At 29.0% G+C, this 24,679-nt stretch overlaps 1 protein-coding gene across 1 annotated transcript in view; it reads left to right on the forward strand.

Moving 5' to 3' along the window:
• Nucleotides 1–245: 245 nt before the first annotated feature.
• The window catches only part of LOC118067617 (uncharacterized), a 51,994-nt gene continuing 27,560 nt past the window's right edge, over nucleotides 246–24,679 (forward strand). The window contains exon 1 of the mRNA XM_035084444.1: nucleotides 246–322. The gene's annotated coding sequence lies outside the window, so the exon portion shown is untranslated. The remainder of the gene's footprint in view (nucleotides 323–24,679) is intronic.

Genomic DNA, 24,679 nt, shown 5'->3' on the forward strand with positions numbered 1-24,679 from the left:
TATTTTTTTACCAAAAATTTTGAAAGTTTATGAATAATTCATCTACTTCACTCTACTATTGCAAAGAATAATTATCTTTACCGTTTAACATCATTTTTTCGGAAATTCCATTGATAATTGGAGTAATTTAAATACCTGTTTTTATAATATTTGAAAAAATTTTTCTTTTAATTTATGAATGATCATAAGAGATTTAATTAACCTACTAACATTCTATTATATGTACATCTATAACATGAGATATATACTTTACAGATTTATCATTCATCATCAAAGTGGCGGATATTGCGTAGGAATAACTACCAGGCATGAAAAAAAATCGGTGAGTAATATATACAAAACACAAAAACATTTTACTTTTTTTTCTTCAATCTCAGAGAGTACATACACATAGGTTCTATTATTTCCGCATGATTGATTCTTATGGTATTTTTTTGCTCAATTTTGTACGTGGAATCCAATTAAAGTTACTTGGCTATTCGCATCATTATAAATTCAAGTCTCGACATGCTTTAAAGCAAGGACATCATGTTTTTAAAAAAAAAATCAAGTTTAAGTGTATTGTTATATTTATTGTTTCAAATAGTTTATTCTTTTGGGGAATATTCAAGGAAATTTTAATTCTCGAATTCTTTTTTAGATAGATTTTTTTTTCTTTTTAATTCTTAAAATCTGACTAAATATCGAAAACAATCTATTCAACAAATAATTAAAAATAAATTCTTAGAAAAGAATATTCGTAGAATAATAAAATAAATTATTACAATGATTTTTATTATCAAGACAGATTGAATTGATGTTGATTTTAAATACAAGATAATTTGATTAGAATAATTCTAAAACTTTAATTATTGACACACCTCATTATTTTTATCTGATGAAAAATGAAGATAAACGAGGTATGAAAACAATTTTTCATTAAACCGCGAGAAATTTAAATACTGATCATCATCAACTCTATTCTTCATCTGCAAAAAAAGTGCTCATTAATTTTTTATCTAAAGAGAAAGATGAAAAAGATATTGGGTACGACAGTCTAATACTTCTTCTCGCGATTAGAGAGAGAGTGTAACGGCGCTCACAGCCCGGTTTCTTTAAAGATATAAACACGCGACTTGGCGTGTCGCGCTGCTTCGAATTCGAGATCTCTAACGAGAACCGATGGGGTTCGGGTTAAATATCAGAAGAGGTTAATTGCACCTTTAACTACCCTTGACTTACAACGTTAATCCGATTTGTAATTTTTTTCTTTTCGTTCTATCCTTTCTATCGTATCCTTTAATTTATTTGTTGTTTATTTATTTATAAGTATAATTAAAGAGATAAGTATTTCCGCCAATAAATCTCCCGGTGAATTAGATCTCTTTATCTTAAGTATTTTTGTCTACCTTGAAATACCAGAGGAATACTCTAGAAGATTCACTGCGATCGCGGGAGAACGCGAGACTGATTCGCAAGCCTTGGGGTCCTGAACAGCTGTGCGATAGGTACACCTGAGAGTGCTCTTGCGCTCTCTTAGAACACAGCCGCATACACTCTAAGGTAATTTAATTTATGACCTAGGTAGCCGTCATCAGCGCGTGCCCAGTCAAGAAGAAACACTAGTCAAGTGTTACAGTCGCATGGTTATTTCCAAATTGATTAATTGAATTTGTGTTTATTTCATTTTTTTTCCTCCTTCCTCCTTTTATTCTTCTTCGTCGTCTTCTTTGGCTTCTTATTTTCCTTTTTTTTTGCTGCACTGAAGAGAGAGAAAAATTATTTTTCAAGGAAAATACATTTTTTTCCGAATAAAGATTCAAATATCATCAATCGAAAAACTCGTTTGCTCGAGACGGTGTTTCCTCTGATTTTTAAAATTATATAAATAATTTTTTAAACATGTTTACGACATGATGAGTTTCTTGTCTTAATTAATGAATACATTATGAGAATAATTTATGAGTATTTTATTCATAATTTTCATTGCCTAATCGAATATTGCTGAAGCAAAAGTGAAAATCTTAGATAATTAAGTACGTATATATATAATATCTTTATATACTGCGGTATAAACACAGAGTTTGATGATAACGAACGATATAATGAAGCGATGAGCGACAGGATGGAAGTGGAAATTGTGTAAAAGAAAGAAAGCAATAGAAAAGATTACAATCTGTGAGGGAATCCACAATAATCGGGAGACATAATCACTGGTCAAGCATACGAAAGACCTGCGTGTGCGCTTGCCGGTTACTGCACTGGGTTAAAGCACAGACTCTTGTTTTATCTGCAGCTTCCCACCTTTCTGAGAATTCATCATTTTTTTTTTCAACGTCAATTACATGTAAACGGCAAATATCCGGCGCGCGGGAAATAGTGGCAGCGAGATATCTCTCTTTCTCCTCCACTCTCTATTATAAGACTCTTTATCTTTATTTCAACCTTCCTCTTTTCTCATCGTTGATTTTAACGATCATCGTCATTTTATTGCATTCTTCAGTTATATTTTTATATACTAATAATACAACTGAAATATGCTGCATATTTTTTTCAAGAAGATACTATTACTACTTCCATTGAGGTTTGCGGTAGAATGCTTTCTAAAATTGAGCAAGTTTAGATCGGTTATTTTTTGGCAGGATGTTGAAAAAAATTGAAGGTATTTTTTTTCTTTCATGTTGAGATTAAATTGGTTAGTCTAAATAGATTTTGCAATTTTCGGACATTAAATTTAATTGAATGAATCTTTTAAGATTAGAAAAAATACATTATTTTTATTCAGTTCATTGAGCATTTTTTATTCTAAATTGAAATATTCATTTGTTGCATTCTTAATTTTAATAAAAATATTGGAATATTACTGGACTGATTATTTCATGAGACAGTACAGTTACTTTCATTCAGTGTGATTAAAAACTCGTTTATCAGAATTCTTACTAAAGTGTCACGTTGTCCTGGATATTATTAAATTTTCTGGCATAATTTTTACATCACTCTTTTTGTATGATAGACGCACTAAAAGATTTTGTAATTTAAAAAAAAATCATTAACACTTGAGAAACTTCTCATTTAAATATGATGAAATTCATTCACAAAAAGTAACCCATATAAGATATTTTTTGTATTAATTTGCTCTTAGTCAATATTCATTGAATCAAATTTTCAGGTAGCATTCATCAATCATTTTCTTTCACTTAAAACTAAAAAATATCAGGAACATAACAATTGTTTAACTTTATGTAAATTAATTATTCATACAAAAATATCATATTTCAACAATGCAGTTTAATATGTCATTTATAAACATTTTTTGTTATGACTGGTGAAGAAAAATAGCTGAAAATAATTTTCTAAGCTTAATGTTCTATGTAACGACCATTTACTGTGTTCCAGTCATTCATATTCCCTCAATAAAAAAATACTTTTTGTCAGACTGTTATCATACCGAGAAATGTTTTGGTCTTTTGAAGCTTTCTAATGTTGGAATCAAAGACTATTCACAACACGTAAAAGAATGTCATGCAGATGATGATGATGTATGATAATTTCTATGCATTCACATATGTACATCTATAGAAATTTCAATAATACAACTCTCTTTAAAATTTTCCCATGATGATGGAAAAACTGAGATAACTGACGACTTCCTCGATACATTTCAAACTATCCGGTGGAAAGTGACGAGCTAGTGAAAGTTAACTTATGCAAATTTAATGAGTGAGATACTAGTTATTATCATTACAATACGTGGGCGTAGATATACGTCTATATTCTTCGTTAGATCTTCAAGTGTCTTTATATTTACTTGATAATTCACTTTTCTTCATTATTTTCCTCTGACATAATTTTTTTTCTTCATTTAACCAATAATTAAAACCCTCTTATTGTTTACTTTGATTTTTAATGATAATTATTTTTTAAAATCTTTTTTCATCATCACTGATATTCTAATGAATTTTACTATCATTTAGAATCACTTTCTCTAATGAATGAATTATTTTCTAGGATTTCTTTTCCTTCATTTTGAAAGAATCTCTAATTTAGTAAGATGAGATGCAGAAATGAGTAGTAAGTTATAAGTAATAATTATGGTGGAAAATTTAATACCAATTAAAAATTGCATCATGAGATGACAATAAAAATTTAAATGACTTCTGAGATTGTAAATTTTTCAAATAAAAGAACTCACTAACTAGATCATTATTATGTTATTACAAACAGTAAAAATTTTATTTGAAATAAAATAATGAACACATTTGCGCTTCTATAGCATCATAACTTGTAGTAATAACAATGAAAATACATGTTATTGTCATTATTACTATTATTGAAGTTATCTTGCATGGAATTATCGACGTTACAGTCTAAATGGTCGATAATACCAAACAAATTTACATGACACATTTATATTTTGCGTGGGTTTTATTTTTCTGAAGTCAACGGTTTTTTTTAATTTAAATCTCTACCGACAATTACATAAAAAAAAATTCATATCTCAACATCTTTGCATTACCTTCTCCAGCCAACAGTTTAAATCACTTTTATTTTCTAATAAACATCATATAATTGAGGAAAAACAATACAAATTTTCTCATTATGTATTTTTCCTTAGACATTAAAACCGAAATTTTATTCTACATTCTCTCAAAAAATCCCCACGATTATTTACCATTACCATCATATCCCAAGCATCATTATCATTGCGGTTTAATTTGCACTTTCTATTATATGCGAGTATATAGTAAATGATTTGAATAGTTTGAGTATAGAATAAGAAGAATAGAAGGAACAAAGGAAATTGTCTTGGGCGAGAAGACAAGATCATCGACACCCAGTTTACCTGGTTGAAAGCCGATCGGTTTAAAGATCGCACGGTCCCGGTATGCCGAGCATTTAGCTGAGACGTAGGAGAGAGTACGCGGGACAATCAAACCCAAGAAGACGACTGGTCGTTGGCGGGAGCGATGGCAGGAATTTGCGTTTCAGCGCGTGAGAATCTTGCGAGATATTTTTCCACGGGGGCCTTTCAACACCATCACGAGTTGCAGGCGTACGGAAATCGCATGGAAAGCCAACAACAAGAGCCACTCTTCTGGCTCTACGGCTCAAGTATGCCATGACGTTGATTGCTCGCCAGCAACAATTTCAGGAGACAATTTCCCTCTCTTGTCGTCTCTTGTTTTCTTACCTCCTACTCCTCCACCATCACCACCACCTTCTCTATCTCATCCTTTCATCCACCTCATGGTGATGCTTACTCGTCTATCCCATCGTCCATTAATCTATCCATCTTCTTGGCTCTCTTCCATCAGCTGCAAAGAGAGACAGTGGTAAGACGAACAATTTCCCTTTCGGACGGGTAAATAGGCAGTTGGTGCGTTTGATCAGCAGGATATAAACGATACTTATGCATTACTGTAATTTATTCATGTATACATTTATCCATGATTGCTAGGAAATCATCTGAGTGTCCATTTGCCATAGCATTCCATAAATTTGACTTTTTTTTATATTTTTCCCATACTTATCGCGTTGAGAAAAAATACTCTTTACCGTTAATAATGCATTTATTTCGTTTCTTTGGATGAACTCGTTTTATGGAGGTAAGTCATGCACTGAAAAAAAAAGTTTGGTAGAGCTCCGATTGCTGGACTTAGGTAAAACCCTATAAGATATTGAAAGTAAGAATGGAGAAAAAAAAAACTCTCAGGATTATGAAAGGTTGGAAATAAACAAATTTATACCTTACTTGAATCACACTTATCACTACTTAATTTCTTTGATTATGGTGAGTGGGAAATAGGATATGGAATCCATCAGGATCAAGGAATAATTTATGATCGTTTTTTTAAATTTAAATCTAATGGTGGTAGTAAATCTTTAGATGAAGAAAGAGAATTATTTTTATTGGTTTTTTTTTTTGAAAATTAGTTTATTGTTCGTAGTATATCAAATGTTTTTTAGAGATTAAATCGAATGTATTCACGATTGAGTAGTTGTTTCCTCAATTATTGCGGTAATCGATTGCGATTCTTTGGATAGCTATTTGCTCTGCCTGGAGGATCTAGGAAAACGAATAGTACTTTATGCTCTACTTTTTATTCAATGACAGGTTGAAAATTTAAATTGATAAATTTAAATTTCTTTGAGGTAATTAATGATTTTTTTATTGTTTATAAATGCTAAGTAATTATTTATTTATTTTGATAAATATTAAATATATTACTGAAATTCAAAAATAAGAAAAAAAAAATGAGAAAGTAATGTCAATAATTTTTACGATTTCAAGTAAACATTTCAAGTAGGATTTTTTATTTCCTGTTCAATAAACTTTATTGACTTTTATAAAATCCTTCTCTCGATGTGTAACTTGGTTACAAACGTTTTTTCTGAATGTAAGCTAACATGAACATTTGACTTTGATCAAGTGAAAGTGGATGTTTACGATCAGACATCGACAAAATTTCCTGTCGCTTTGAATGAAATAATATTTTCATCAATTGCACATTTCGATTTTATCTAACCAGTTTCTCAACAAAAAAGAGATAAATTAACTATTTTTAATTATCGTTGGAAAGAATTTTTCTTATCATGTAGACGTGAAGCTTAAGAGAAATTTTTTTTTTTTAAATAAATCAACTCCATATCAGATATTGCAATATTCATCATAAGATATTTTCATCTTTCCATATCCAATAATTCCATAAGTTTTTATTCATCAACAATTGAAAAATCATTTACAAATATGGATCGATAAATTTAAAAATAATTTCTCTCAATAAAAAAAATAGTTTAACATAAATATTTATGAAGATTAAATAATGTTTCATCTTGTAAACAAAATACGATAATTTTTACCAAATTAAAGCCAATAAACATCTCAGAAAAAATTTACGACAGTAAAATAAATTTTTTCACAAATAACGTGTCAAATAAATACAACAATAACCATCGTACACACCTATAAATAACAGCTTATCTCGAAGCCGAAACACGCGCTTTATATTCTTATTAAATCTCGTCAGTAAAAAAATCCTAAAGACACAAATGAAAACAATAGTCTTGTTATTAGATAGAAATTAAAAGTATGCTTGATGAAGTTAGTGATTAAAGATGTTGGAGAATAATTCAGATAAGATTGGAAGATTCACGGATCGATGGATGTCGTGTCGTTAACCTCACCTAGCAGGGAGTTATGTTAGGGCTCGAGTGAAACAGCCTGTAGATTGGCCTAGGTGCGGGCATTATGGCTTGTTTGCAGTTGCGCATACCTCTGCTCACTGCTTGTGCACTCGACTCGATTCCTCCTTCTTTCCTTACCACCAGCGCGGCTCGTTTCTCTTCTTCTTCTCCTTCTACTTGTTCTTTTTCTTCTTTTTCGTCTTCAGCTTCTTCTTATCCTTCTTCTGTGGCCTTCCGCGAGGATTCACGGGTGTTGCGCTCTCGGCTTTCATTATTCCCGAGTTAGCACAATACGCACGTGATTACGTACTCGCTGGTTCGACGTTCCGTCGTTAGTTACGATGCCTCGGCCTTTCTTACATGTCCCTCAGAGTCTCTTCCTCACGGTTGCTGCTCGTGTACCATACAACTATTTTTCTTTTACACACATTGATACATTAGGTGTCTTGTATAGTACTTGTTTAATTTCATTTTTTTCATCTTCATCATCATGTGGATATTTTAAGTACCAATGTATTGTCAGATGTTCAACTGCAGTGAAATCAAATGGAAAATAAAAAATAGCGTTAATAAAAATTATTACTATCGGCATATGTCTTGAACGTTTTCATTAGATAACGAACAATTGGCAGGTATGATGCGTCATCTCTATAATGGAATCTCATTTGTCATCCATTCGATCATGACTGGAAAAATTTCGAAAAAAAATATTTGTCGTGAAGAAAAGGCATAATTTGCGTTGCGTAAGACAACGAGTAATATATAAAAGACGAGCTCTCGGTGTGATAGGATCATTAGAAAAATAATAATACAAAAAGTAATGGCTATTGTTATAGAAAGTAATGTTTCTTTTTTTTCAATGGCTCTTGAACTATTATTTAGAAATAATGGAAATGTTTCATTGATTTTGTTTGTAGGTCGAACAAGAATAGGTGTTTAAAAAAACAAAAAGACTTTTTCTGTGCACTAATAATGAAACAATAACAACTATCCTTCATATATACTCTTTATTTTTTTGTGAAAAAAAAGAAACTTCTCTGCTAAAAATATCAGATTAAATTTTAAATAATTAAAGATGAAGATATTCTAATAGATAATTGTAATATTTGCATACTTAAGTAATTTTAAAATATACATAATTAATGAAAAAAAAAAGTGATGACAATAATCATTAATAATACATGAATCAAACAAGTCGTTAATCTTTTTTTTCATCAATAATAATAATGATGTGGTGATGATTATGTGTATTAAAAGACGATAATAGAGAAGTGCGTGTTGATAAAAATAGGAAATAGAGAATCCGTTATTGGGATAATTCGAGAGGCGTGATCGATTCTCGGCAAACGGAACGATGGTACAGTGGACAAGCGCGCGTGCAAGAGGAATCAATCTGCTGGATAAATTATATGTTCTCGACAAACGTATACATTTATTCTACTTCTTTTATATATACATATGAACGTGATAGCAGGTGAGAAGGACCTACTCGAAAGCTGCGACTATGCTCGTGTATCTTAGAGAACGATAAATTATCTAATGTGATAACCATCTTGCGAATATACTTGACGAGCTTACGGAATACACACGGCTTGTGAATACTAAGCGGAAGTTACATGAGATGGGATTTTTGCGAGGGCTGAGGATAATTAATTAATAATAGGGTTATAGTGAAATGGGATACATGAATTACTTTCATTTATTCATGTGTTTAAAATAATAATAATAATAATAATAATAATAATAATAATAATAATAATAATAATAATAATAATAATAATAATAATAATATAATAATAATAATAATAATAATAATACATAATAATAATAATAATAATAATAATAATAATAATAATAATATAATAATAATAATAATAATAATAATAATAATAATAATAATAAAAGAATCCATTTTTTTTTAATTCTTAGCATGATAATTGATGCTCTAAAATTAATGGGAATTTTAGAAAAATAGTTTTTTTTCCTTAGATTAATAAAAAATTCAGATTAATAAAAAAAAATAGGTCTGTGCTAACACGACGAACTTCCCATTAGTAATTGTTTATAACAAATTTAAATAGTTATAATCAATGTTTGTTGAAAACATCCAAATACATGTGATATACACATTACTTATTCAATAAATACAATTTTTAATTGTTTATAACAAATACGTATTGTTATAAAGAATGCATGTTTGATAAAAGTTATATTTAGTTGAGAACAATAATGTCTAGTCAGTTTCGACTCAATTTTCCAATAAAAATGTTATTGTTTGGCTTAAAAGTATTTTAAATAGCTAATCTTTTCATTTTTTAATGAGTTATTTTGTTATTAAAAAAAAACGGCTCGACCGAATTTGTTCAAATTACACTCAGATCTTCTTTTCGATAATATCTTTCGAATTAATTTTGGTTCAAGTTGATATCTTAATCCGTTCTTGAGATATCGAAAACGAAAAAAATGCTGACGTACGTACGTACACACACACACATCATTCTAAAAATTGATCAGTATGTTTGCAAATACCATGAAACGTGAAGATATGATGAAAATTCAAATTTTACCAATCAACCCAATTTCAATAACTTCCTAATGGGAAGTAAAAAAATAATAAGTAGGGCTATCAAAAATTTTATGATGAAAATTGTAACGAAATTTGTTCGAGTAAATGTAGGGAAGATCTTCCATTATTCTAAAGAGTTTCTTAACATTTTTCAATGCAAAACACGCACTGACAGAAGAGATTTGTTATAATAAAGGAGGCTTCTTGACTGTTGAAGAATATTTTGTAACAATTAATAAATCTTCTAAACTATTAAGGAATATAATGTAATTGATATAATTCATATTTTATTGTGGATTATATGGTTTTTTTTTTAATATAAAATGACATAACATTCAAATAAGATTATGATTTGGTTTTATTTCATGCCCCGAGTCAGAATTTTACTCTTATTTTGCCGCTGAACCCCCTAAAAATCTATATTTTGCCGCTGAACATCCTGACAGAAATTATTTAAAATAAAAATTTTTGTCTTCATCCAGAATATCTACGCGTTTTCCATAATTATTATGAATTTATTAATGAAATATATATTATTAAATTAGTTTTATCAACATTTGACGATTAAAAATTATTTGTAGTGATTTAAAATAATTTCTAATGAACATGACAGATCTCGTTGATATAAAGTTTGATGGCGTTACGAACGCTGATTTATTAATTTTTTAAAAAATGAGTTTTATTTATTATGAAATCACTTATGTGTTCATAATTAAGGCTATTTATTGTTATAAAATATTTATTAATAATTAAAAAATATTGATTTTAATCATTAAAAAATCGTTTTTTAACAATAAATAATAAATAAATGAAACATTTTTTGACCCTTTCTTTATTGAAAAAATTATTATTACAATATAAAGTAAAAAGCGCCGTCATTGACCATCTTATTTTTATTTAATATGTGTAATAGATTTTATTTGTTTATTTCTTTATAAATGTTTTTCTGATTTATTACACTTAATAAATACAAAAGTAGGATTGTCAATAATCTTATTACTAACAACTATAATTTTTATCCTGTTCTCTATTTTTTATTGATAAAAATATAAATAGCACTTTTCCTGAAACATATATGCTTTTAAATTCGAATTTTTATGAATTTTTTAATCATTTTTAACTAACTCTGTAGAAACGTAATTCAATATTCACTGATTCGTTCAAGAAGAGTGGATTGAATGTATTCATATGTCTTTATTATGATATATTGCTCTTTTATTTATTCTAAATAATAATGATTTCTTAACAGTTTTTATCATCTCTTTATTATATACTCCGAAGGCATACCGATAATTAAAATTTTCCACCTTTTTATGAGCAAATAATTGAATTAAATTAAAAGGAAATGCAATAGACAATCTGAACCATCGATTATTGTTGAAATTGAATAGACAAAGGGCCAAAAAAATAGCAAAGTATTGAATAAAATAAAAAAAAAGTAATTAATTGCTTAGATAATCAAGGCGGTGTAATAAATAAAGTTTAGCTCGTGCCATCGGTATATATATAGTAGTGTTATATTGCCTTGGAAATGTCTGTCTCAATACATATGCAGGTATTGCAGAGCTTCATTGTTAAGTTATTCGCAATCTATATTCCGTTCTCGCGCGAAGGTCACGGAGACGCAATTGGTATGCAGGAGGCCGATATCCTGATGTAGGCACTCAAGTCATTTAAGACTCGACCACTATCGAATCGTGATTATTATCCAACCAACAATCTTCTTTTTACCCCCCCCCCCTCCCCCTTTGTATTCTTAATCAGTATCAGTAATTGATTATTATTACATTATTCATTACAATAACTTGTGATAATTATAGTCTTTACGATAATTGTGAGTTGCTGTTATCAATTAATTGAAATATACGACCAACACATGTAGATTACATTTATTTATTTACAATATTTTGATGAATGGTGAGCAAATTGATTGATGTTGGAATAGAAAGTAGATGTTAGAGCTCGATCATTACAATAATGATGATAATTATGGAAATCAATTATTGGAAATATTTTCTATGAAAGTATTAGATTGTATTTTATACAGTAATTGCTGATTGTTGGGTCAGTGATTATGTCGAAATGAAATTATATTGGAAAATTTATTTTGCCATTAATTAATAATAAGGAAATTGTTAGAATTTATTCAAGTATTTTTATCCAATAAATTATTTTCAATTAATTAAATTTTTCTCAAAATTACTGTCTCATTTTTTTTTTTCTCTTTAAAAAATCAAAACTATTATTTTGTTTCATAAAAAACATTTTTTTATAAATATTTTTGTAAATGTTTATTTGCAATGAATCATTTTTTTTTCATGGCATGGCAAGAAAAAAAGCATTTTTTCATGCTAGGAAAAATTATACTGACTAATAAATTTTTTAAAATCAATAAAAAATTTTTTCTTAACAAACTAAAGCATAGTAGTTGTCCAGCTAAGTCTGCTTAAATAAAGGAAACTCACTAAAAAGTGAATGAAAACAGCAGAACATAATGAGAGAAAAACGTGTATATCAGAGGGTTTTTCTTGATAGCAGACTTTACCTGCCACGATTGCAGTGCACACTATATCGCATCGCACCGCTATTACGTCGTCAGTCGGGAACGAAGATCGATGATAAGCTACGAGATACAAGATAAATAATAAGACAATAAATAACGGCGACAAGAGAATGGACCGATGCTCGCGAGGTGCGCGTGCACGTCTGCCGGCAGATGGACAAAGGCTAAATAACAATGACCATCACTCTGAGATCTGTAATAAATGTTGATGAATAAAAATTTTCACCTTCATATTACACTAGCTTGCATGTGATATTTACTCTCATCTTGAGTGATGAATGGATCGATTGATTGCAGCCCCGACATCAGCTAATCTGGAGACAAGAAAATTATTCATATGGCTTCACCATTATTATTATTATTATTATTATTATTATTATTATTATTATTATTATTATTATTATTATTATTATTATTATTATTTTTATTATTATTATTATTGTCATTATGTTGTTGTTATTATTATTATTACTATTATAATAATGGCCGGCTAGAAATAAAAAATGATGAGTCGTTAGAAAAATTGCCAGCATTAATAGTGTGAACAGTAAAAAAAAACCCTAGTGAAACTGATATTAATGTATAAAATAATAAATTCATCAGAATAATGTTAATAAATTATTTTTCATCATCAATCAGGACATTCATCAATTACTAGACGTTATATAAAGGTCAAGAGTAAACTTAAACATCAGTTAAAGTCATTGAAAATTTCTATTTTTACTTTTCTAATTAATTTTTATAAAAAATAAAAATAAAATAACTTTTAATTATTTTTTAATTGATAAATAAATGGATTAAAGTTAATTGGGAACCAATTTTTGAATTGTTTAGTTGTTAAAAGACCTTTAGAAATTATTTTAGATCAGTTCCTGACATTAAAATCATGTAACAACCAAGATCTACTTGAAAGCTTTGCCTGAATCAAGTAATTTCTAGTCGAAAGAGTATAAGATTAAATTTAACGATTAATTGTACACATAATAATGTGTATAACGTATATATACGCTTGAAAGAACTGATTAAAGAAAAAAGATTGGCCATCATTGGTCGCATCAGTGCACTCTGAGTATTGAAACGAACGACCGGCTTCTCCAGTTACTAACTATATCCCCAGTGCCTTTTCTTCCGCATTCTCGAAATTCCCAAGCTTCCCCAATGATTTCTAATGGCACCTTAGCACTCAGAGGAGGATCCATTTTACCTCTTATATCTTTACTATTCGTGCAAAAATCTTTTTCTTCACTTTTTTATACTTCATTATTTCGCACTGATTCATTTATTACTGAGCCAGCTTTTAAAATCCTTTTGTAGATAAAATACATTAGATATTTTTTTTTGTGTTATTCAGAGAGATTTCGTTCTGGAAAGTATGATGATGATTATGATGTTTTTTTTTTCGATTATCATGACGAATTAAACCAGTTGATCAAGTTGGAAAAACGATTATCATCATATCCTCATCTCTAAACTGTTCTAATTACTCTAGACACGTGTAAAGGCATATAGTTCATTGACAAGAATTATTATTTAGACAAGGTTATTCAATCATACTCGTAGTACAAAAATCAACCACTAGATTATTTACAATAGATTAAACTTATCCCTAAAAAACAAACTTTCTTAATGGTATAAAAATGTTATTTACAGTTAAAAATAAAAAAAAATATGTAATTTATTTCAAAGCTCTCTAAATTAATTATGATATAAATATTATTGAATTTTTATCATTAAAAAAAGAAACATTTTCTTTTTATTTTGAAAGTGGCATAAAATATTTATTAAGTGATAAAAATAATGTAGAAATAATTATAATGATCATTAATTATAATTATTTATTAGAATACCACTAGTACCGTTATCGATAAATATTTCAAGCATACAAAGCACTCGAAATACAACTTTGTACATGATACCGTTTTTCGCATCAATTGGAGTATTTTTACGTAAGCATTGCCCTTAAGTGTAATGTTCTCGTTATATTAGATAATTGCTCGCTATTAAATTCTCGCTCGTGCAAGCGTACTTTAACACATTATGAATACATAATTCTCTATAACGGACGTGCTTCGTCAATGTGAGCAATAATTAATTATTACTAAAACCGCCTACTGTTGAAACGATCAATCTTTTAATTATCGATACTTTACCTGAATAATATTTCAATGATCTCATGTAATAGCTCGGTAGTTGATGTCCATCAAATGCCGGTGAATATCAAGAGTAAGTCAGTGGTATTATCAGCTATTCGTAAGCACGAAGAGGTATTTTATTGTTAAGCTAAACGGTATAATTGACTGACTTAAACAACTGCATTATGGCACAGGTCAGTATAACTAGATGGCATGAACAATTTCCTAGATTCTTAGTGTGTTGTCGACCCCAATCGTGGCTTCTTCATCCCTCAATGGTCTCGAAAAGATCGACGATTGCTGCAGTCGATTGGACGTGGATATTTCCTCGGCATGAAATGTGACGCTATCCGTGACGGCGTTGAGCTGTACTTGGGTCACGTAGAAAGCCCGGAATTATGTATTTATGTGATGGCTCTGAAAAATTATGACATACTTTTCGAGATTTGTGTCATTCAACAAGTACATTTATTATTGCTTGCTAACTGATAGCAGCTTCTGAGAAATATCATTATCTAGAATCATCTTTTTTTTACCTTTTTCTCCCTAACGGGGTTTTCGGTTGCATCGTGCACCAACAGGTATTATAACTGTTAGCAAATTTCGTTCGGAATGAATGAATGATGGATATGAATAATAGCGTGTCAATATTTCTTTTATAATCATCCAAATAGTTGGTCCTTATTTACAATTATTACGGGAAATAAACTTTTATCCTACATTTATGCTTATAGTTTTTTATTATTATTTATAGTTTAATAAAGATTGAACTAATTATCAATAAAGTTTGTAATAGAATATATTTATCTAGCTTGGAACTAATAGAATTATATAATTGTTAGAGTTTATTTATGAAAAATACCTTTTTTATAAAAAATTTTTATTATCGAGGGTTTAGTAATGATGAAAGTTATTACTAAAATGTTATGTAAAGTTTCAAATAAATAAATTATCCGATTAATACTGAATTGGAGCTGCTATATTATTGTTTCCCAAAACAGTTGAATGGTAGTTCAATTTTATTTTTAATATTACAACCAAAAAATTAATTAATATTGATATTTAAAGAATTGAGATATAAAAAATAATTTTAATTAGTCAATTATCTTCTGTATTATTTTATTTTATGCTCGAGATCATTTTATTAATATTATTGAAAACTAATAAAAAACATTGATAAAAAAATTATTTTTTTTTTCACTCCAAAAATATTTATTAATTATCGAAATAAATCGTTTTTTTTTCTTTTATAAAATTGATATCCCACTGATCTCTTTTAATTATCGAAACAACATTCTTGAAGGAAAATAAAACAAAAAAAATATTGCCGTTTTATCCATTGATGTTTTCATTACGACAAAATGGATATCTTATCACCTCCACTTATCATTTTTACTCCAAAATGTCTCGCATAAGAAACCCATTAAGGTCCACCGAAATCCTTGACAGACGACGTTTGGTATTTTACAACAAGCCATTTATCTTGTTAAAAATATTTCGAGTTATACTTATCCACTTTGGACACACGTAAAATAATCGCGTGCAAACCGCAAGCTAATTGGTACGAGAATCGATCGGTATCTCGCACCTCCCGTCGACTGTTGTAGAGAAGTTTCCCTCTGGGAAAAAAAAGGATGTTAGGGGGATACATAATGAAGATTTAAATCAGAACGATTTAGTTTACCGTAAAGGACCATAAAAATAAACAAGACTTTTTCAGGTTTATATTTCATTCCTGTGAATTTACTTGACGGCCTTGTCTATATAATTGAATCTACTGCTATCAAATAACATTTCTTCTTGCATATTACTGCACTTTAGACATACGCTTGCATGTTATTCGAACGCTACTAAAAATTATCGTAAATTTTTCAGTTGGCCTAATTTCATTCATGACTCTGTTATTAAAATGATTTTTTCCACGATTACACTCTGTAATTTAAAGGATCAAGGTTCAGACCAATTATTTGCAACAAAACTATAAATAAGTATCTTTATTTCAAACAACAAGAAAAATAGTATCATTAAATCTCACTCTCGATTTTTTTTAATAACATCTTTTTAAATGATGCATATTTATAAAATATCAACAAGTATACATTATATACATTTATCCATGCTTACAAATTAAACTCGTCGTTGTTTTACCGATTAGATGATAATAGTCTTTTGATCTAGATATCTGTCATTATGTAATTATCGAGTCTTCAATGTGGCATCTGGAAGAGCCAAGAAATCAATGCAGCATGGCTATCTTTTCTCTCTTATACTCTTTCACTGTTTCTCCCTCTTTCTTGTTTTTTTTTCCTTTTTATTCTCTGTATGTCAGGGACTCCCTCCTCGTGTAACGGAACCTCTCTACATCGGACGGAAGTTGGAGGTCGCTTTGCGTCCTGCGTGGCATTCTTTCAGTTATACACTATCCAGAACATGTAGTTACAGTATTTGTATTGTGTTTCTGGCAGCTTTAACAAATTTTGGAGTCGACGATGGTACCGTTAATTTTTTTTGTCTCACTTTGATTGAAGCACACTGATCTTACGGTGTAATTTTAAGAAGCAAACAATTTTTATTCACGTGGCTTAATATTTAGGTAAAAATTTTGATGAAAAGAGAATTGAAAGTCGAAGAGTAAACTTTGATTTAAATATTTAAAAATTAATATGTTTACTTAGATGTAATCAAAATATTACTTGATAATTTTTATTTAATATTTTTACAAGATAAATTTTTAATAATTTAAAAAATAATTTATTCTGTAAATAAGTTTATTTACAGTTGTACGATGTTTTCATTTCATTTATAAAAAACGTTATCTTTAGATTAATGGAGCGAATAGAACTATTTATAGATTACTATAATACTAGATAATTGATGATAAATAATTACACGACATTAAAGTGTTAAATAAGACTCATTTACTGAACTATATGAGCTGACAAAATAAACATCCGTTAGAATAATCAATAACAAGTGTTACACCTCTCACATATCTAGTAATTATCGTTACCTCATTTCTCATTGATCAATATTTTAGAACAATTAGAATACATTAAACAGTATGCCATAACATTAGAAAAAATATAATTTGTATTTTTAATAAAAATTTTCTTCTATTACGATTTTATTAGAATTATATAAGAAAATTATCAATATTTTATTTCTAATTTTTTTCATGAAAATCAAGTTCTCCTAAAGCCCACTTCTCTATCTATAATTTATCATTATTTTATTTATAAACTTTAACAAGAAAAAAAAACAGGAATTGTAGTGAAAAAGACGAGTAAAATACGTATATTATATTGAAGCAGAAATTTCCATAATGATTATTCAACGTTGGTGGTGTTGTACATTACTCGAAAGTAGAAGGAAGACAAGTATAAGTTAATTTTTCCTTAGCAAAACCTTCGTCATGGAGCAATTCCGTCTGGAAGTAACGCCCATAACAGTCCGTTTCCGCGTTCACGCCCGAGTACGTTAGAGCAGCGAGGCTGAGCGAGTGCAGTACTAGACTATCCTATTACCAGTATCACCAGGTTGCCTATGGTGTATGCTGCTATTCTGGACATCATGCTTGGTGGCATTGGTGCAGGTCGGTGTTTACCAATGCTCAGCTTAAACTTTAGAGTATTAGGTATATGCTTGCTGCTGCCAGCCTATGACTGGAACATTCTTCTTTTTCTCTTAACCACCATATGGGATCATTGTCCTCAAGAACATGAGAAAAATGGCATTTCTTATTCAATTAGATATTTATTATTTCTTCAATCATAAATGATAACTGATCTTTATCAATTCTTGAGAATCATGATCAACATTAAGATAACACTATTTTTCATAAATATTTATCAACAATAATGAATAGTCAATTTGTTTGAAAGAATAAAGTAATAGATTATCAACAATAAAATGTATATTTTGTTGATGAATTAATTAAAATAGTTGAAAAGTTCGATTTGCAAAAAAATTTGAATATTGTTTATGTTTTAATGATGAAGCAATTCAATAATGATCGATTATTGAAAAGAAAAGTTTTGTTGAATGAAATAATTATAATTGAACCGCAAATTTAATTATTGTTTCTTAGATTATTTGAACACTTTTAAATAATAAGCATTGGTTACCATGAAATAGTAAATTATATAATTTGTTAATCCAATAGTTGTTATCATAGGTAAGCAAATCCTTGAATTTTAAATATTATAAATAACAGTAATCTTGAAAAAAAATGGTAATGCTGTATTATTCATTACTTTTATCATACAACTGGTCAGAATAATTTATGTCTTTTTTCTGAATAAGTTTCCCAGCATGAACACCAAAATGACAGCTTAACCACTGGTTGCAGGAGTGTCATAACATGAGTTAAATAAAAAACATAATCGGCTTTATATGGAAATTTAAAGAAGAGATTCTGACGTAGAATGTGTCTAATACAGTAGATTAGACTTCTGCTATTGTGGTTAATATGAAATAATTACAGGTTACGTTTATGGCTTAGCAGAAGGCCCATGAGTTGGTGGTGTTGGTGTCGGAGCATCGGCCGAGACCGCACACCGTAGCCTACGCGCAACTAATGGCCACATAGCAAAGCATCAACGCGATTTATGCTTCCATATAGCAGCCATGGTTAAACTAATCGTAATTCCTGGCTCATATTCCATCGCTCGATGAGGAAGCGACTCGCATCGCTTGTTCAAGACATGGCAAACTCGAAACTTTTACTCTTTGACGTTTTCATCTTCTTCCGCTTTATCTTATACACCATTCTTATTGCCTGTACACTCATAAAAGGATGCTTTAAAGAAAGATGTTTCAAGGTGTGATGTTACCTATCTGATGTCACCTGGTAGTGGTTGGTATGAGCTTGGATGTACCTTGTGTGGAGTAAAATGGAACGGTATCAGGATACGGAAGAAGGACCGGCACCTTGAGAAACTAGGAAGTATGTATGCCTCGGTCAGGCATTGTACGCATAAATGTATACGTCTGATGTAGAGCTAGCGAACGCGAAACTAAAGCTAGGTGAGTTTGACTCGAGGAAGGATGCCCGTTATGATGATTATCGTGCGTTGGACGCCAGCCGTGGTTAATTCTCTGGCATCAGAAGCTACGTCGCGAACCCTCGTCTCTCTGTTCAACTGTTATTTTCATTATCAACGTCATAGAATTTCACTCGGCAATTGTGCCTATTTTCCAGCCTTATCTGTATGTAAATCAAACAGAATTAGACTGAGGCGATGTTTCTTTTTTATTCTACAAATCTGTTTTGTTTTTGTTGCATCATCTGTATAAGTAAATAAGAGTGTCAGAGCATGAGTTTATGATTTTAATTTTTTCTTCAATTTTATTTTAACTTTTGATAATATTATTTTATTAAATAAGATCAATTCAATTCGTTAAATGATGATAAATTTTTTTGTCAATAGTGTTTAGCTTGACAAAATTTAAGAAATTGAAGTAGAGTATTTTAAGTTTAGTCAGACGTTGAATTTTTTTTGTTTACATAATTTTCATATTTATATTCCACAAATACATTACTTATCAATGTTCCTTCAAAAATAATGAATATAAATAATGATTCTGAATATATAAGATAATTTTTTTGAAAATCATCAATGAATGCCATTTTTAAAAATTGTACTTAGTTTCATTACCAATTAAATTTTTTTTTTTTCAATTGAATACTGATTATTGTTCCAATTATTTAAATAAATAGATCAATTTATTCTAATAAATGATTTATTGTGAGAAATAATATAAAGAAATTTGATGAAATAAAAAGAAAATTTCCAAAAAGAAAAATAATCAAAACAATTTCACTCTTTATATCTAGTGTGAAATAAACAATGTATAATAGATAAATTCCCATTGAAAGGTGGTTGGAAGTAAAATATAAGATAGAATAATTTAAAAGCGGAAAAAATAAATGAAGATAATAATATATAAAGGCTGTTATTTTGTATGAGACTTGAGCGGTTGAATATATGATAACACTAATTGATACCGAGTGAAGAATTTAATGATAATTCTCTATAAGAAAAGGAGGTTATCAGAGACTATTAATTCAATGTACCTGGGCGTACGCTGGTTGCCAAATTGCTCGTATATCTTGAGAATTATTTTATGCATGATCACGGTGTGTATAGATACACAAGACAGCTTGTCAATTTAACCTGAGGCGTACATTCAATAGCTACAATCCATCCCATGATCGCATCGTTGCTCTTTTTCGGCAATACTATTTTTCAGACTGCCCTAGTATTATTTTACAAGAGTTGAGATTATTGCTGCACATTCTACATCAAGTCTCATAGCCAGAAGCAGTTATTTGACTTCTCACTGTAACCTAGAATCCAAGCAATTTAAATCTGATTTCCAACGAAATTCCTAAACAACAGCAATTGTCTATGCATTTAGACACTTTCATTTATCGTCAAAAAAATTTACAAAAAAAACTTGACATTTTTTCAGGTCATTTTAATATTAATCATACTGCAAATCTGGAAAAATTCAAGTGTTTAGTGATAAATCACTTAAAGTGTTTAATAATAAAACACCTAAATGTTTACAGTGTTTAACACCATAAACAAACTATAGAATTTTGGTAAACGGCAAAAAGCGTTTTAAAGTCAACTACAAAATTGCCATAGTTCATTTATGATGTTTAACATTGCAAACACTTTACGTGTTTAATTTTTATACACTTGGGTTTGCAGTGGCAAGCAATGATAATGGCATCAATTAGTTTTTTTTTTAATATTTCAAAAATTGTTAACTTCACCGTGCCAAGTATCAGAACATAAATTGAAGATTATAAAATTTTCTACAAAGTTCTTATCAATTTTTTGTACACGTTATTGTATTAAAGATACAGCTGTTAAAAGCTAAGGAGAATGGCATAGGCATGGCGGAAAAGAAAAAATTTACCTTGGATTTTATGTGATTAGTTGATCATTTTTCACTCTAAACTGTGACTAAACAATAATAAAAACATTAGAAAACGTCGAATTCCATGAGGAAATGAAATTAGACTTGAAAATTGTCGTTGTATAGCTAACCATTTAAACGTGATTTGGATTCAATGCGTTCTTAGCATCTTCTTAAACGAAATAAGTTTAAATACCTCGAGGTGTTTCCTCGTTCCTTATTCACATTCCATAATATTACACCCGCATTGGTTAAAACCACATGCGGTGAGCAAGCGAGGTCAAGTCTAACACTGTTGCAAGTGTTAAGTATTAGATGGAAATTATAATCATAATACACTGATAATAAAAATCAATTATTTTATTGATTTCATCGCAGATAATTTCCCATCAGATGAGCCATTGAAAAATAAATCATCCGAGGATGTTCAAGAATGAGGAAGTATTGTAGATATAAAGAAAATGTTTATTAATCATCAAGAATTATTTAATAATAATTACCGTGATGATTACCTCTAGATGGTCCATTGAATGTTAATCAAATCCTTAATTGAAATTTTTTTTCAATATTATACCTTAAATACATCCTTTCTTAGAAATAACGCCGTTTATGACGTTAAACATTTAAAAATGTTTATAAAAAGGTAAATTGAAAGACTTTTTATTAACATTTAAAAACCTCCGATAGTTTAAAATATTACTTAAGAATCATATAAATCATAAATCTTAAAGTTTCATTATAAAATCTAAATATTAATTGAAGAACTCTAGATGTTACAACGATTTTTTAAATTTAACAAATTGAATTATTAATAATAATACTAAGAAAAAAAATAGGTCTGAGCACACTTTGTCTGTACTAACACGACGAACTTTCCATTAGTAATTGTTTATAACAAATTCATATGGTTATAAACAATGCGTAATTGGTGAAAGTCATATTTAACTGAAAACAATAATGTCTTGTCAATATTGACTCCATTTTCGAAAAATTGTTATTCCTTCGCTTAAAAATATTTTAAATAGTCTAATCTTTTCATTTATTCATTATTAGTTTTTTTGTTATGAAAAAAAAACACGTCAAACGAATTTGTTCAAATTCTACTCAGATCTTCTTTATAATAATACCTTTCGAATAAATTTTGGTTGAAGTCGATATCTCAAGAACGGATTGAGATATCGAAAGCAACAAAAATGCTGACGTCCGTACATACATACATACATACATTCGTACGTACTCACACATCATTCTTAAAATTGTTCAGGATGCTTGCAAATACCTTGAAACGTGGAGATATGATGAAAATTCAAATTTCACCAAACGACCCAATTTCAATAACTTCCTAATGAGAAAGTTAAAAATAACAAAAGTTCTTTTATAGCTAAAAAAAAAATATTCTTGAAGTCATCATTGTTAATTATTCATTGAAAATTAAATATAAATAATTCTTCTTGCTGAATTCCAAGTTAAATACTGATTATCTCATAAATCATGTAAATATTAAGGACGTCAAGCACTTGACAAAAATGTCTATTTATCTATGAAAAAAAAAAAATTTCCAGTCAATCTAAAAGCTAGGTAAATAGTGATCTCAATGGCCTGCTAAGTGGACGAGAAAGTCCTTGAGTAAATAAAAACCTAATGATTAGTACAAATATTGTGTAAGTATTGATGATGTTGGTGTTGTAGATTCTCATGATGATCCCATGAAGTACATGAAGAGCTTGACTGCGGCTTCTCTTGGGTGAGCAGATTCTTTTTCGCAATTAGAGGCTCCATTGTAGAGTTTGTGGTGTAGTCATGATCACTGTACATAGTATAGGGTGTACGTGTACATGTATGTTAGAGCTGCCAAGCAAACACGCATATGGGTCGTGAAGATTGCTGCAATTGCCACCGTGCACAAAGCTAAATCGTCGCGTGTTTTCGCCATACGCGTAATTGCGTATGCACGTGCTGTTCCTTTTTATTCTTTACTTTTAGTACATTGAGATTAAGTACATTTTCAATATTTGAGACTATTCAAGTCTTATTTATTCATCAATTTAATTGTCGTTTGTGTCAATAATTTCTGTCTTTTCATCAAATTGCTATCAACAGTATTATCATGTTGAATACTCCATGAGATAAAGACATCAAATTTAGCCCTTGAGAATCTAAGTATTGAACTTATAATCATTGGAAAAAATATATTTCAACGACGTGAAAAAATGTAATTACTGAATTCCTTTCTTGAAATGAATGTTTTTACATATCTTCTCAAATACTCTCATTATCTTGTTTATGATTCTGAAAAAAATTATTGCTTGTAAGGAATCAATTTTTAATACACCTTTAAATATTTTTCACTCGGGGTGAAGGATGGTGTTAATAGAGTATTATTACGCTTATTTTATCCTTTTCTCAAATAGCATAATTATTAGGTGAATAATGGAAGGAATAATATTAATTAATCACATAAACAATGAGAGTATTTACATTGTAAAAAAATGATAGTAAGGTTTGACCTTTACATACTTGAAATCATTTAAAACATTCCCTTTTTGTTTTGTTCATTTAAATACATATTTAACCCATTTCTTAGTGTGTGTAGGCTTGAAGGTATGAATATATGATACTAATTAATTTGAAGTCTGCGTGCTTAGGATTTTGTATGAACACCAGTTGTATCCATTAATGTCTAATGTTATCTTATCGGTAAATATTATTTTGTAATAAAATTTATATTTTTCTAATTAATTATTAAAAATATTTCAATACATATTCATTAAATTAATGCATTTTTTTATGAATAATTAAAAAATAGATTTAAATTTTTTAATTATGCTTTAACATGCGTTTCTATTAATCTACCATCATGAATCCAAAATAATAATAATAATAATAATAATAATAATAATAATAATAATAATAATAATAATAATAATAATAATAATAATAATAATAATAATAATAATAATAATAATAATAATAATAATAATAATAATAATAATAATTTGTTAATACATAAAAGAGATTGTCATCATTAATTTTGATGTTAAAGTGAATGAAGTTATAAATAATTTTTCAATTGTAAAAATGTTTTATTTATGTTCGAAAAAAAAAATGAAATTTTGTAATAAAATGTTCTTTCGCACAGAGATAAGTATGATTGTCAATAAAAAATTTTTATCTTATCCACTAGATTTTATTTATCGTCTCTCAACTGTTTCTTCCAATCACATGACAAATAAATTCACAACAAAACATAACGATAAATAAAAAACTTTATAGATCTGCGATTTCTATAGAAATATAAAAGCCATAAAGCTTGTCATAACATAA

Source organism: Chelonus insularis, unplaced genomic scaffold (genome assembly GCF_013357705.1).
Source record: "Chelonus insularis isolate UGA/USDA-ARS -01 unplaced genomic scaffold, ASM1335770v1 contig_390_pilon, whole genome shotgun sequence".
Lineage (NCBI taxonomy): Eukaryota > Metazoa > Arthropoda > Insecta > Hymenoptera > Braconidae > Chelonus > Chelonus insularis.